The sequence below is a fragment of the Phyllobates terribilis genome, unplaced genomic scaffold (assembly GCF_046119375.1).
Source record: "Phyllobates terribilis strain yellow unplaced genomic scaffold, ASM4611937v1 Scaffold_2__4_contigs__length_985480577, whole genome shotgun sequence".
Lineage (NCBI taxonomy): Eukaryota > Metazoa > Chordata > Amphibia > Anura > Dendrobatidae > Phyllobates > Phyllobates terribilis.
In genome coordinates, this window is record NW_027362762.1 from 626,504,584 (window position 1) to 626,519,559 (window position 14,976).

General features: G+C 48.2%; 1 long non-coding RNA gene across 1 annotated transcript; it reads left to right on the forward strand.

Moving 5' to 3' along the window:
• Positions 1–12,663: 12,663 nt before the first annotated feature.
• LOC141252898 (uncharacterized) lies at positions 12,664–13,735 on the forward strand. Its single transcript, XR_012314147.1, has 3 exons — positions 12,664–12,773; positions 12,890–13,104; positions 13,506–13,735. It is a non-coding gene; the product is annotated as an uncharacterized lncRNA (long non-coding RNA).
• The last annotated feature ends 1,241 nt before the right edge of the window (positions 13,736–14,976 follow it).

The window sequence follows — 14,976 nt, forward strand, 5'->3', positions numbered from 1 at the left end:
AGGAGTGAGGCGTCGAATCGGCACATACGCATAGCGCTATCCGGCACCATTTAACTGAAGACCCATTTACAGTGTGTCTTCAGCAAAATGGCACCGGACAGCGCGGTGCTCCGGTGCTGCACTCCTCCTCCGGCCTCCAGCAGAACAGGACTCAGCAGTGCTGCAGCACAGAGAAGAAAGGTGGGTATAACTGTTTATTTTTTGTATGTATGTACAGTGTGAAAGTGATGAGGGGGCCACACATACCTGGATTAGGGGGTGAAGGGGCCCACACATACCAGGATTGGGGTGTGAGGTGACCATGCATACCAGGATTGTGGGGTGAGGGGTACCACACATACCAGGATTGGGGTGTGAGGGGACCATGCATACCAGGATTGGGGGGTGAGGGGACAGTGCTTACCAGGAATGGGGGGTGAGGGGTACCACGCATACCAGGATTGGGGGGTGAGGGGTACCACATATACCAGGATTGGGGGGTGAGGGGACCATGCAAACCAGGATTGGGGGGTGAGGGGTACTACACATACCAAGATTGGTGGGTGAGGGGACCATGAATGCAAGGATTGGGGGGTGAGGGGACCATGCATACCAGGATTGGGGAGTGAGGGGACCTTGCATATCAGGATTGGGGGGTGAGGGGTGCCATGCATACCAGAATAGGGATGAGGGGTACCATACATACCAGGATAGGAATGTGGGGTACCAGGCATACCAGGATGAGGGATGGGGTGCCATGTATACCAGGATGAGGGCTACCATGCATACCAGGATAAGGATGAGGGGTGCCATGCATTCTAGGTTGAGGGATTGGGTGCCATGCATACCAGGTTTCTGGGATGAGGAGGCCATACATACCAGAATTGGGATGAGGGGTGCCATACATACCAGGATAGGGATGAAGGGTACCTTGTATACAAGGATTGGGAATGAGGGACCCATGCATACCAGTATAGGGATAAGGAGTACCATGCATACCAGGATGGGGGTGAGGAAGCCATGCATACCAGGATTGGGGATGAGGGGTGCCATGCATACCATAATTGGGGATGAGGGAGCCATTCATACCAGGATTGGAGATGAGGGGTGCCATACATACCAGGATTGGGGATGAGGGGTGCCATGCATACCAGGATTGGGGATGAGGTGTGTCATGCATATCAGGACTGGGGATGAGGGAGCCATGCATACCAGGATTGGGGATGAGCGGTGCCATGCATACCAGGATTGGGGATGAGGGGTATCATGCATACCAGGATTGGGGATGAGGAAGCCATGCATACCAGGATTGGGGATGAGGGGTGCCATGCATACCAGGATTGGGGATGAGGTAGCCATGCATACCAGGATTGGGGATGAGAGGTGCCATGCATACCAGGATTGGAGATGAGAGGTACAATGCATAACAGGATTGGGGATGAGGGGTGCCATGCATTTCAGGATTGGGGATGAGGGGTGTCATGCATACCAGGATTGGGGATGAGGGGTTCCATGCATATCAGGATTGGGGAAGAGGGGTGCCATGCATATCAGGATTGGGGATGAGGGGTGCCATGCATACCAGGATTGGGCATGAGGGGTGCCATGCATACCAGGATTGGGCATGAAGGGTTCCATGCATATCAGGATTGGGGATGAGGGGTGCCATGCATACCTGTATTGGGGATGAGGGGTGTCGTGCATACCAGGATTGGGGGGTGAGGGGTACCACATATATTAGGATTGGGGGGTAAGGGGACTAAGCATACCAGGATTGGGGGGTGAGGGATACCTCACATACCAGGATTGGGGGGTGAGGGGTACCACACATACCAGGATTGGTGGGTGAGGGGACCATGCATACAAGGATTGGGGAGTGAGGGGACCATGCATACCAGGATTTGGGGGTGATGGGACCATGCATTTCAGGATTGGGGGGTGAGGGGTGCCATGCATACCAGAATAGGGATGAGGGGTAAAATACATACCAGGATAGGAATGCGGGGTACCAGGCATACCAGGATGAGGAATGGGGTGCCATGTATACCAGGATGAGGGCTACCATGCATACCAGGACAGGAAAAGGATGAGGGGTGCCATGCATACTAGGATGAGGGATTGGGTGCCATGCATACCAGGTTTCTGGGATGAGGAGGCCATACATACCAGAATTGGGATGAGGGGTGCCTACATACCAGGATAGGGATGAGGGGTACCTTGTATACAAGGATTGCTGATGAGGGGCCAATGCATACCAGGATAGGGATAAGGAGTGCCATGCATACCAGGATGGGGGTGAGTGAGCCATGCATACCAGGATTGGGGATTAGGGGTGCCATGCATATCAGGATTGGGGATGAGGGGTGCCATGCATACCAGGATTGGGGATGAGGGAGCCATTCATACCAGGATTGAGGATGAGGGAGCCATTCATACCAGAATTGGGGATGAAGGAGCCATGCATGCCAGAATTGGGGATGAGGGAGCCATGCATACCAGGATTGGGGATGAGGGAGTCATTCATACCAGGATTGGGGATGAGGGGTGCCATGCATACCAGGATTGCGGATGAGGGAGCCATGCATACCAGGATTGGGGATGAGAGGAGCCATGCATACCAGGATTGGAGATGAGGGGTGCCATGCATACCAGGATTGGGGATGAGGAGTGCCATGCATACCAGGATTGGGGATGAGGGGTGTCATGCATACCAGGATTTGGGATGAGTGGTGCCATGCATATCAGGATTGGGGATGAGGGGTGCCATGCATATCAGAATTGGGCATGAGGGGTGCCATGCTTACCAGGATTGGGCATGAGGGGTTCCAGGCATATCAGGATTGGGGATGAGGGGTGCCATACATACCGGGATTGGGGATGAGGGGTGCCATGCATACCGGTATTGGGGATGAGCGGTGCTATGCATACCAGGATTGGGTATGAGGGGTGCCATGCATACCAGGATTTGAATGAGGGGCCATGCATACCAGGATGGGGATGAGGATTGCCTTGCATACCAGGATTCGGGTGAGGGGCCATGCATATTAGGATGGGGATGAGGGGTGCCATGCATACCAGGTTGTGGGTGATTGAGCCATGCATACCAGGATTGGGGATGAGGGTGCCTTCCATATCAGGATTGGGGATGAGGGGTGCCATGCATATCAGGATTGGGGATGAGAGGTGCCATGCATACCAGGATTGGAGATGAAGGGTGCCATGCATACCAGGATTGGGGATGAGGGGTGCCATGCATACTAGGATTGGGGATGAGGGGTGTCATGCATACGAGGATTGGGGATGAGGGGTTCCATGCATATCAGGATTGGGGATGAGGGGTGCCATGCATACCTGGATTGGGCATGATGGGTGCCATGCATACCAGGGTTGGGCATGAGGGGTTCCATGCATATCAGGATTGGGGATGAGGGGTGCCATGCATATCAGGATTGGGGATGAGGGGTGCCATGTATACCAGAATTGGGGGGTGAGGGGTAACACGCATACCAGGATTTGAATGAGGGGCCATGCATACCAGGATGGGGATGAGGATTGCCATACATACCAGGATTCGGGTGAGGGGCCATCCATATTAGGATGGGGATGAGGGGTGCCATGCATACCAGGATGTGGGTGAGTGAGTCATGCATACCAGAATTGGGGATGAGGGGTGCCATGCATATCAGGATTGGGGATGAGGGGTGCCATGCATACCAGGATTGGGGATGAGCGGTGCTATGCATACCAGGATTGGGTATGAGGGGTGCCATGCATACCAGGATTTGAATGAGGGGCCATGCATACCAGGATGGGGATGAGGATTGCCTTGCATACCAGGATTCGGGTGAGGGGCCATGCATATTAGGATGGGGATGAGGGGTGCCATGCATACCAGGTTGTGGGTGAGTGAGCCATGCATACCAGGATTGGGGATGAGGGTGCCTTCCATATCAGGATTGGGGATGAGGGGTGCCATGCATATCAGGATTGGGGATGAGAGGTGCCATGCATACCAGGATTGGAGATGAAGGGTGCCATGCATACCAGGATTGGGGATGAGGGGTGCCATGCATACTAGGATTGGGGATGAGGGGTGTCATGCATACGAGGATTGGGGATGAGGGGTTCCATGCATATCAGGATTGGGGATGAGGGGTGCCATGCATACCTGGATTGGGCATGATGGGTGCCATGCATACCAGGGTTGGGCATGAGGGGTTCCATGCATATCAGGATTGGGGATGAGGGGTGCCATGCATATCAGGATTGGGGATGAGGGGTGCCATGTATACCAGAATTGGGGGGTGAGGGGTAACACGCATACCAGGATTTGAATGAGGGGCCATGCATACCAGGATGGGGATGAGGATTGCCATACATACCAGGATTCGGGTGAGGGGCCATCCATATTAGGATGGGGATGAGGGGTGCCATGCATACCAGGATGTGGGTGAGTGAGTCATGCATACCAGAATTGGGGATGAGGGGTGCCATGCATATCAGGATTGGGGATGAGGGGTGCCATGCATACCAGGATTGGGGATGAGGGAGCCATTCATACCAGGATTGGGTATGAGAGAGCCATGCATACCAGGATTGGGGATGAGGGAGCCATGCATGCCAGGATTGGGGATGAGGGAGCCATGCATACCAGGATTGGGGAAGAGGGAGCCATTCATACCAGGATTGGGGATGAGGGGTGCCATGCATACCAGGATTGGGGATGAGGGGTGCCATGCATACCAGGATTGGGGATGAGGGGTGTCATGCATATCAGGATTGGGGATGAGGGAGCCATGCATACCAGGATTGGGGATGAGGGATGCCATGCATACCAGGATTGGAGATGAGGGAGCCATTCATACCAGGATTGGGGATGAGGGGTGCTATGCATACCAGGATTGAGGATGAGGGAGCCATGCATACCAGGATTGGGGATGAGAGGTGCTATGCATACCAGGATTGGAGATGTGGGGTGCCATGCATACCAGGATTGGGGGTGAGGGGTACCATGCATACCAGGATTGGGGATGAGGGGTGTCATGCATACGAGGATTGGGGATGAGGGGTTCCATGCATATCAGGATTGGGGATGAGGAGTGCCATACATATCAGGATTGGGGATGAGGGGTGCCATGCATGCCAGGATTGGGCATGAGGGGTGCCATGCATACCAGGATTGGGCATGAGGGGTTCCATGCATATCAGGATTGGGGATGAGGGGTGCCATGCATATCAGGATTGGGGATGAGGGGTGCCATGTATACCAGGATTGGGGGGTGAGGGGTAACACGCATACCAGGATTTGAATGAGGGGCCATGCATACCAGGATGGGGATGAGGATTGCCATGCATACCAGGATTCGGGTGAGGGGCCATGTATATTAGGATGGGGATGAGGGGTGCCATGCATACCAGGATGTGGGTGAGTGAGCCATGCATACCAGGATTGGGGATGAGGGGTGCCATGCAAATCAGGATTGGGGATGAGGGCTGCCATGCATACCAGGAATGGGGATGAGGGAGCCATTCATACCAGGATTGGGGATGAGGGAGCCATGCATACCAGGATTGGGGATGAGGGAGCCATACATGCCAGGATTGGGGATGAGGGAGCCATGCATACCAGGATTGGGGATGAGGGAGCCATGCATACCAGGATTGGGGATGAGGGGGGCCATGCATACTAGGATTGGGGATGAGGGGTGCCATGCATACCAGGATTGGGGATGAGGGGTGTCATGCATATCAGGATTGGGGATGAGGGAGCCATGCATACCAAGATTGGGGATGAGGGGTGCCATGCATACCAGGATTGGAGATGAGGAGTGCCATGCATACCAGGATTGAGGATGAGGGAGCCATGCATACCAGGATTGAGGATGAGAGGTGCCATGCATACCAGGATTGGAGATGAGGGGTGCCATGCATACCAGGATTGGGGATGAGGGGTGCCATGCATACCAGGATTGGGGATGAGGGGTGTCATGCATGCGAGGATTGGGGATGAGGGGTTCCATACATATCAGGATTGGGGATGAGGGGTGCCATATATATCATGATTGGGGATGAGGGGTGCCATGCATACCAGGATTGGGCATGAGGGGTGCCATGCATACCAGGATTGGACATGAGGAGTTCCATGCATATCAGGATTGGGGATGAGGGGTGCCATGCATATCAGGATTGGGGATGAGGGGTGCCATGTATACCAGGATTGGGGGGTGAGGGGTAACACGCATACCAGGATTGGGGGGTGAGGGGACCATGCATACCAGGATTGGGGGGTGAGGGGTACCACACATACCAGAATTGGTGGCTGAGGGTACCATGCATACAAGGATTGGGGGGTGAAGGGACCATGCATACCAGGATTGGGGGGTGAGGGGAACATACATATCAGGATTGGGGGTGAGGGGTGCTATGCATACCAGAATAGGCATGAGGGGTACCATACATACCAGGATAGGAATGTGGGGTACCAGGCATACCAGGATGAGGGATGGGGTGCCATGTATACCAGGATGAGGGCTACCATGCATACCAGAATAAGGATGAGGGGTGCCATGCATACTAGAATGAGGGATTGGGTGCCTTGCATACTAGGTTTCTGGGATGAGGAGGCCATACATACCAGAATTGGGATGAGAGGTGCCATACATACCAGGATAGGGATGAAGGGTACCCTGTATACAAAGATTGGGGATTAGGGGCCAATGCATACCAGGATAGGGATAAGGAGTGCCATGCATACCAGGATGGGCGTGAGGGAGCCATGCATACCAGGATTGGGGATGAGGGGTGCCATGCATATCAGGATTGGGGATGATGGGTGCCATGCGTACTAGCATTGGGGATGAGGGAGCCATTCATACCTGGATTGGGGATGAGGGAGCCATGCATACCAGGATTGGGGATGAGGGGTGCCATGCATACCAGGATTGCGGATGAGGGAGCCATGCATACCAGGATTAGGGATGAGAGGAGCCATGCATACCAGGATTGGAGATGAGGGGTGCCATGCATACCAGGATTGAGGATGAGGGGTGCCATGCATACCAGGATTGGGGATGAGGGGTGTCATGCATACCAGGATTGGGGATGAGGGGTTCCATGCATATCAGGATTGGGGATGAGGGGTGCCATGCATATCAGGATTGGGGATGAGGGGTGCCATGCATATCAGGATTGGGGATGAGGGGTGCCATGCATACCAGGATTGGGCATGAGGGGTGCCATCCATACCAGAATTGGGCATGAGGGGTTCCATGCATATCAGGATTGGGGATGAGGGGTGCCAAGCATACCGGGATTGGGGATGAGGGGTGTCATGCATACCAGTATTGGGGATGAGGGGTGCTATGCATACCGGGATTGGGGATGAGGTGTGCCATGCATACCAGGATTTGAATGAGGGGCCATGCATACCAGGATGGGGATGAGGATTGCCATGCATACCAGGATTCGGGTGAGGGGCCATGCATACTAGGATGGGGATGAGGAGTGCCATGCATACCAGGATGTGGGTGAGTGGCCCATGCATACCAGGATGAGGGATACCATACATACCAGGATAGGGATGAGGGATGGGGTACCATGCATACCAGGTTAGGGATGAGGAGTAACACACATACCAAGATTGGAGATGAGGGGTGCCACGCATACCAGGATTGGAAGTGGGGGGTGCCACGCATACCAGGATTGGGGATGAGGGGGCCATGCATACCAGTACTGGGGGTGAGGGGTGCCATGCATACCAGGATTGGGGGTCAGGGGTGCCATGCATACCAGGATAGGATGGTGGGGACAGGATGGGGGCAGCACAAGTATCAGGAGGTTGGAAGCACATACCAGCAATGGAGACCATATACCAATAAAAATGCACGCCACCCGGGCATATAACGGGCTCAATAGCTAGTATATATTTATTTGCCGGGCAGTGGTCGGTTGTGGGTCTTCCCCTGCTTCTTTCCTTACTGCTCCCGATATGCAACCATCCCGGTCTTCATGTGCTCCACTGGGGGTAAAGCAGACTGTGTTTTATGCACGCCGGCGACCTGCTCCAGCCCTCCGGTGTCTCCCTTCTCCCTTCGATGCGGCCTCCGGGAGGTGCGCGCCAGGAAGTGACATCATATTAAGATGCCTAGTCAGTTCCGTTTTTTTTTTTTTGCTTTCCACGCTGGAACGCACATGATTTGCACGCTCCCCGGGGCCTGTCATCCTGAGTTGGCCGGAGGGGGGAGGGAACAGGAAGTTCCTTGCTGGGGGCATGGTTTTTTACTACAAAAACCTACCAGAAGAAGTCACCAGGTAAGGCTATTCCTATCATGGAGGGTGACAGATCTTCCTGCATCTGCAGAGCCCAGCTCGTCCCCGGCTACAGTGAATAGTTCACCGGGGTAGGGGGGTTACTTAGTTTCTCTCTGTTTGCACTGACACTGGTTACGCTGGTACACTGGGTATCCCCTTCACTTCCCCTCTCTTAGGGAGACAAGGCCCCCACTACTAAGGAGGATAAGAACCCATCCCGCAAGTGTGGTGTCTGCGCCAAGAAACTACCGTCATCATATAAAAAGAAGCTGTGCCAGCCCTGCACGGACAGCATAGTTAAGGAGGAAAATCTCTCTCTGCTAGATGAGCTCAGGTTGTTGGTCAGACAGGAGGTCCAGGCATCCATCGCTGCTCTACCTCACTACATTTCATCCTCCAGGCCCTCTTCCCCCAAAAAAAGGAATATTCAGGAGGAGGATTCAGTCATTTTTTCTGATGAGGACTGTAACTCTGCCTCAGAAAATTTCAGAGAAAGGGAATCCTTAGCCTCCAACAAAACACCTGAAACCAGGAGATATACTACTTTTCCTCATATAACTTGAAGGAGTTGCTTGATTGCATCAGGAGCACCATGGGGCTAGAAGAGTTGGAGGTTCCCTGTTCTGTTCAAGATGAAATGTTCAGGGGTCGTAAGTCAAAAAAGCAAGCTGGATTTCCAGTACATAAGATAATTCGAGATCTCATCCGCCTAGAGTGGGAAAACCCGGAAAAACTTCTTGCCACCCATTTGGAGTTGAAGCATAGGTTTCCCCTGGAGGAAGAAGAGTTTGTTTGTGACACTCCTAAAAGTGAATTTCCAGGTAGCAAGGGTAGCAAAAAAGACTTCACTCTCCTTTGAAGACTCATCCCAGTTGAAGGACCCATTAGATCATAAGATGGAAAGTGTCCTTACAAAATCACGGGAGACCGCTTCTGCCTCCCTCAAGGTTAACATTTCTTCGACTTGTGTGGCCAGATTTCTCTTCAAGTGGTTACACCAATTAGAGGAACATCTGTCTCAGGGCTCATCTAGGGAAGAGCTGATGGATTCCATTCCCCTCCTCCAAAAAGCCACAGGCTTCTCGGCAGATGACTCAGCTGAATCAGTCCAGATCGCGGCTAGGGCAGCTGTATTATCTAATACTGCGCAACGCGCACTGTGGCTTAAAATGTGGAGTGGAGATGTCACCTCTAAGGTGAAGCTCTGCTCCATTCCCTTCCAGGGAAAATACGTATTTGGGCCAGCTCTGGATGATATCCTTGAGAAGGCCTTGGACAAAAAGAAAAGCCAGGAAGCGTTCCTTTCGCCGCCCTCAGATTCTGCCCTCCCAATATAAAGGGAGGGGAAAATCGGGGCGATGGAGCCACCCAAATGCAGGCAAAGGCCGTAACATCCTGGTGCCTCAACATCAGCACCAGCAGTTGGGGAAGCAATGACTTCAACTTCGTGGGGGGGGAGTCTCTTGGTTTTTTTTTCCCCAGTGGCAGTCAATATCTTCCTGTCAATGGATTCTCAGTACCTTCAAAGAGGGTCTTTGCTTGGAGTTAGAGTCTTGTCCCCCTCGAGGTCTAATGGTCACTTCCCTGCTATCTCGGGGAGCCCAAGTTCTGTTATTAGGTCTACAAGATCTGCTATCTACAAGATATCTGTCAATAATATTTCAGATTTCTAGCTCTGCATTGCATAGTGTCCATTTTTATTACTTTTGAGCACAGGTCTAAATATAATAGATGTGCTGGAAGTAATACAGATTCTTCTTTCTATAGACACATATAAGACAAATTTTATTTCGTGTTTTATGTGTATTAAATAGTAATAGTGTTTGTGGAGTGAAACGTTGAGCTGCAGAAAATACTGGATGATTTATCTGTTGTCAGGGAACAATGAAGACCATTTCTGCAGTTATAGTACCAGTCATTTTTATCTTATAATGAAACATAATGTTTTATTTCACCCTAGACATGCCTCCATTCTAGAGGTGGAACATAGACTTAATCTTTTCAGCATTTTTTTAACCCCTTCACGACCTTTGACATATATTTACTGAAGCACTGCTATGTATAGCACAGGCTATCTGATGATCACAGCTTCATGTCTCCTAAGGGGACTATTAAAAAGTAAAAAGTAAAAAAAAAAAGTTTTTAAAAATATAAAAAGTATAGAAAACACAAAAGTTCAAATCTCCCCGCTTTTACCTGATTAAAAATAAAACAATAAAAAATACACATATTTGGTATCGCTGCAGTCATAAAAATCATATCTATCAAAATATAAAATAAATGAATCACATTGGTAAATGGCTTAATGAGAAAAAATGTAAAAACGCCAAAATGACATTTTTTTGGGCTGCAACAATGCAATAAAATGCAATAAGAGGCAATCAAAACATTGTATCTACTCCAAAACGGTATCAATAAAAATGTCAGCTCACGGTACGAAAAATAAGCCCTCACCCAGCCCCAGATCCCGAAAATGAAAATATTCTGGGTCTTGGAAAATGGAAAAACAAGCTAAATTTATTTTTCTTACAAATTTCTGAATATTTTTTCACCACTTAAATAAAATAAAAAAATCTATATGTTTGGTATCTGTGTACTCATACTGACCTACAAGTTCATATTGCCTGGTCAATTTTACCATATAGTGAACATGGTAAGTAAAAAACCCAAAAAACAATTGTGGAATTGCACACTTTTTGCAATTTCATAACACTTGGAATGTTTTCCCTACTTTCCCGTACATTACATGATAAAATGGATGGTGTCCCTCAAAACAACAACTTTTCCCATTGAAAACAAGCCCTCATATGGCTATAGGGGAGAAAAATTAAAAAAGTTATGTCTCTTGGAATAAGGGGAGGAAAAAAACTAAAGCAAAAAAGCCAAAAAATCGCAAGGTCATGAAGGGGTTAAAGCTTGATTCCAATATTGTTGTTAAAGTTAATAAACTTAAACTATAAGCTTGTAAAATTTTAAAGAGGATTTCCTGTACCATAGACAAAATATAAATGGTTCAGATGTTGACTCCCGAAATATTTTGTCCAAAACTACTGCAATCCCAACAATATATATTTTTACTTAATCTTAATAAATTAATGAAAACAAGAAAAAAACTAATTAGAAGTTTATTACCATATATACAGTGATTAATAAATACTTAATAGATCTCAAAAGTTATATTGCCTTCATAGTTACTGAACATCTTGTTGGCTGTTCTCTGGGGTATCACCATGCCCATTAATCACTTTCTGACCCAAGGCATACTAATACGTATTTGCGCCCTGGGCCTTTTGGGACTGATACGTATTAGTATGCCTTGGAGATTTCGCCGCACACAAGCTGTGCGGGCGCGATCGCCGCCGGGTGTCAGCTGAATGTTACAAGGCCACCGCTCCCTGCACATTAATCCCCGAAATGCTGCGATCAAAGTTGATTGCAGCATTGCGGGAGCAAGGGGGGTGGTAAGCGCCGATACTTACCTCCTCTCTGGGGTCCCGCAGTGTCTGTGCCGGGTCCCGGATGTTGTCATGGTGACCCGATGTCGTCATGACAATATCTGGGTCACTAGGAGATTAGAAGTTATATTTGTCATGCACAGTGCGCGACCAAAGTAACTTCTCCCTGTGCAGCACTGACAGGCTGTATAGCACAGGGATGCTGCTGCATTCCTATGTTATACAGCCGATCAGACTACAAAAAGTGAAAGTCCCATAGCGGGACAAAGAGTAAAAGTTCCAAAAGTGTCAGAAAGTGAAAAAGAAAATTTTTAAAAAAATTGTAAAAATATTTAAAAAAAATCCACAAAAAATAAAAATATACTGTACCCATAAATACATATTCTTATGAAAAAAAAAATAATTAATTAATAAAAGTACACATATTTGGAATCACCGCGTCCGGAACAACCTGGCCTATAAAACTGTCCCACTAGTTAACACTAGAACTACTGATGGAGTCATTTTGACTCCTTTCGTTTTTTATTTCTCTTCTGTGACTACATTTTTCAGAATTCCGGCTTGAAACTCGGTGACTTTTCCTCAAATATGATGTGAAAAAAGATTTTGTGAGAATAAACAATTTTGGTGAAAAATTTGCACGTTTTTTTCAAAATTTACCAAGAACTACTGAAGGCAGTCATTTTGACTCACTACTATATTTTGAGGTCCTTTTGTCACTAAATGTTGCTATAAAGTTTTGTGCATAATTTTTTCACTCTGTCTTATTTACCCTGATGTTCATATAGATGTAGTTCAATTTACATGTCAACTTTTCACATTTTCCTTGTGTTTTACCTGCTTGTATTACTGTGTAATGCTGAACAAAATAGCTTGTTTACTCTAGGCTCTTATCTTATGCTAATGAAGGGTGGTGTTTTTCTAAGGTCCTAGCAGGAGACAGTATTCTGGATAGTAACTTTACTTTCAGTTCAGCTGAAGAGACAAAGAGAACAGACGCAGACATACGAGCTCTGAAGACTCATACAGGTATGAATTGTTGTGAAATAGTTTAGCTGTCTGTCAACTGATTCAGCCCACCTACTTTTGAAGGTGGCAGAACAGTTATTATTTCTTTTAGTTTTCATTTCATTTCTATTTTTCAGCAGGGAACTATATAGAATTATGGAATTTGTGAGGAATATGGAGAGAAGACGTTTGATAAAGCCTCAGGATATTCTGGCTACTTTGCAATCCATACCGGAGGATGAATCGGAATCCGAATTGCAGGAACATGTATTTGATTCTGACAGTGATGAAGATTTCATTCCTCAGAACATATCAAGTGAATCTGAAGACTCAGAAGGAACAAATCCAGAAGGTAAGTAGTTATGTGTATTTATTTGTTCTTCCACACACTGAGTTAGGGCCTGTGCACACTAGCAGAATTCTGGCTGAATAGCCATCTGGATATTCTTGCCGCAATACAGGCCGTACCTGCCCGCTCATGCCTGAAGCTCCGCTCCGAACCCCGGGCTGGAGCCGCTGTCAGGGACAGAGCAGCGCTTGCTTACGCGCGAGCACGGCTCCGTCCCAGACAGCGGCTCCAGCCCGGGGTTCGGAGCGGAGCTTCAGGTATGAAACTCCACTCTGTACCTGAGCGGGCAGGTACGGGCCGGATTGTGGTGAGAATATCCGGTCGGATATTCCGCCGCTAATCCAGCCAGTGTGCACGGACCCTTACAAAACAAAAATTCTAAATATTCATCAACTTTTTTACAGATATTCCAAGCACATCAACTGGGGATCGGGCTCATGCAGTTATATTGCCTCGTGACCATCCTCCTGGTCGTGGACAGAAAAAATCAGCAAAACGTCCCAGAAATGAAAGAACAGCAGATAACGATGGCGGCGAAGGTAATGCAACAACAAACACCAGAGAAGGCGAATCTGAAGGAATACTAGTTTCAGCGGATGGTATTCAATGGAAACCTGTTGAAATTGGAGAACACTTGCCTGGTAGGCGTGACAGCCAAAATATTCTTCGAGAAGCACCTGGCCCTACAGGATACGCCAGAAGAAATATCATTATCGATAGTCCTTTGAGCGCATGGCGTTTATTTTTTGATTCATATATATTGACACATATAAAGAACTGTACGCTTGCAGAAGCATGCAGGAACAATAATTTACAGTTTACTCTATCTGATGAGGAGCTAGATGCATTCATTGCGATATTCTATGCTCGTGGAATATCTGGCACGAACCGTCACTCGATTAGCAGTATTTGGTGTAATGACTGGGGAATACCGTTTTGCAAAGCGACAATGTCTAGGGACCGCTTTGTTGAAATTATGAGGTTTCTCAGATTTGATGAGAAATCTACTCGATCGGAGAGACTGCAAACGGACAAGTTTGCTCTATTTTCTACTGTGTGGGACAGGTTTATTGAAAATTGTATTGCGTGTTACAAACCTGGCCCATACATAACGGTGGATGAGCAACTTTTCCCAAGCAAAACTAGGTGTCCACGCAGTACATGCCTTCCAAACCAGATAAATATGGCCACAAATATTGGCTAGCTGTTGATAAGAGGAGCAAATATCTGGCAAATGGCTTCCCTTATCTAGGCAAAGATGACACACGCCGTGCTGAGGACCGTTTAGCTGACCATGTGGTAATGAAGTTATTGGACCCGTTTTTGAAAAAAGGTCGCAATGTTACAACCGATAATTATTTTACTTCAGTAAAATTAGCTAAACAGCTAAAAAGCAAAGGAACAACAATCGTGGGAACACTGAACAAGATAAGGCGAGAAGTGCCTAAAGAAATAAAATCCATGAAAGAGGAATTGTACAACACTAAAGTGTTTAGAAATGAAGACAATTTTACACTTACAGTATATCAAGGAAAGCCCAAAAAAATGTTGTCATTTTGAGTTCCGTCCATCCAGATGTTGTTGTTGCGTCTGATTCCGCTAAAAAAACTCCAGAAACGGTAAAGTTTTACAAAGAAACAAAATATGGAGTAGATGTAGTGGATCAGATGGCACGAAAATATACCACACGAACATGCACAAGGAGATGGCCTGTTCATGCATTTGAAAATGCCTTAGACTTTGCGGGTATAAATGCATGGATAATATTCAAGGAGATTACCCACCAAAAAATGTCACGCAAGGCATTTTTGCAAACGCTTGTGAGAGAGTTGAGTGGTCCTTATGTCACAGATAGGGAAAAGGGTTCCACGTCCC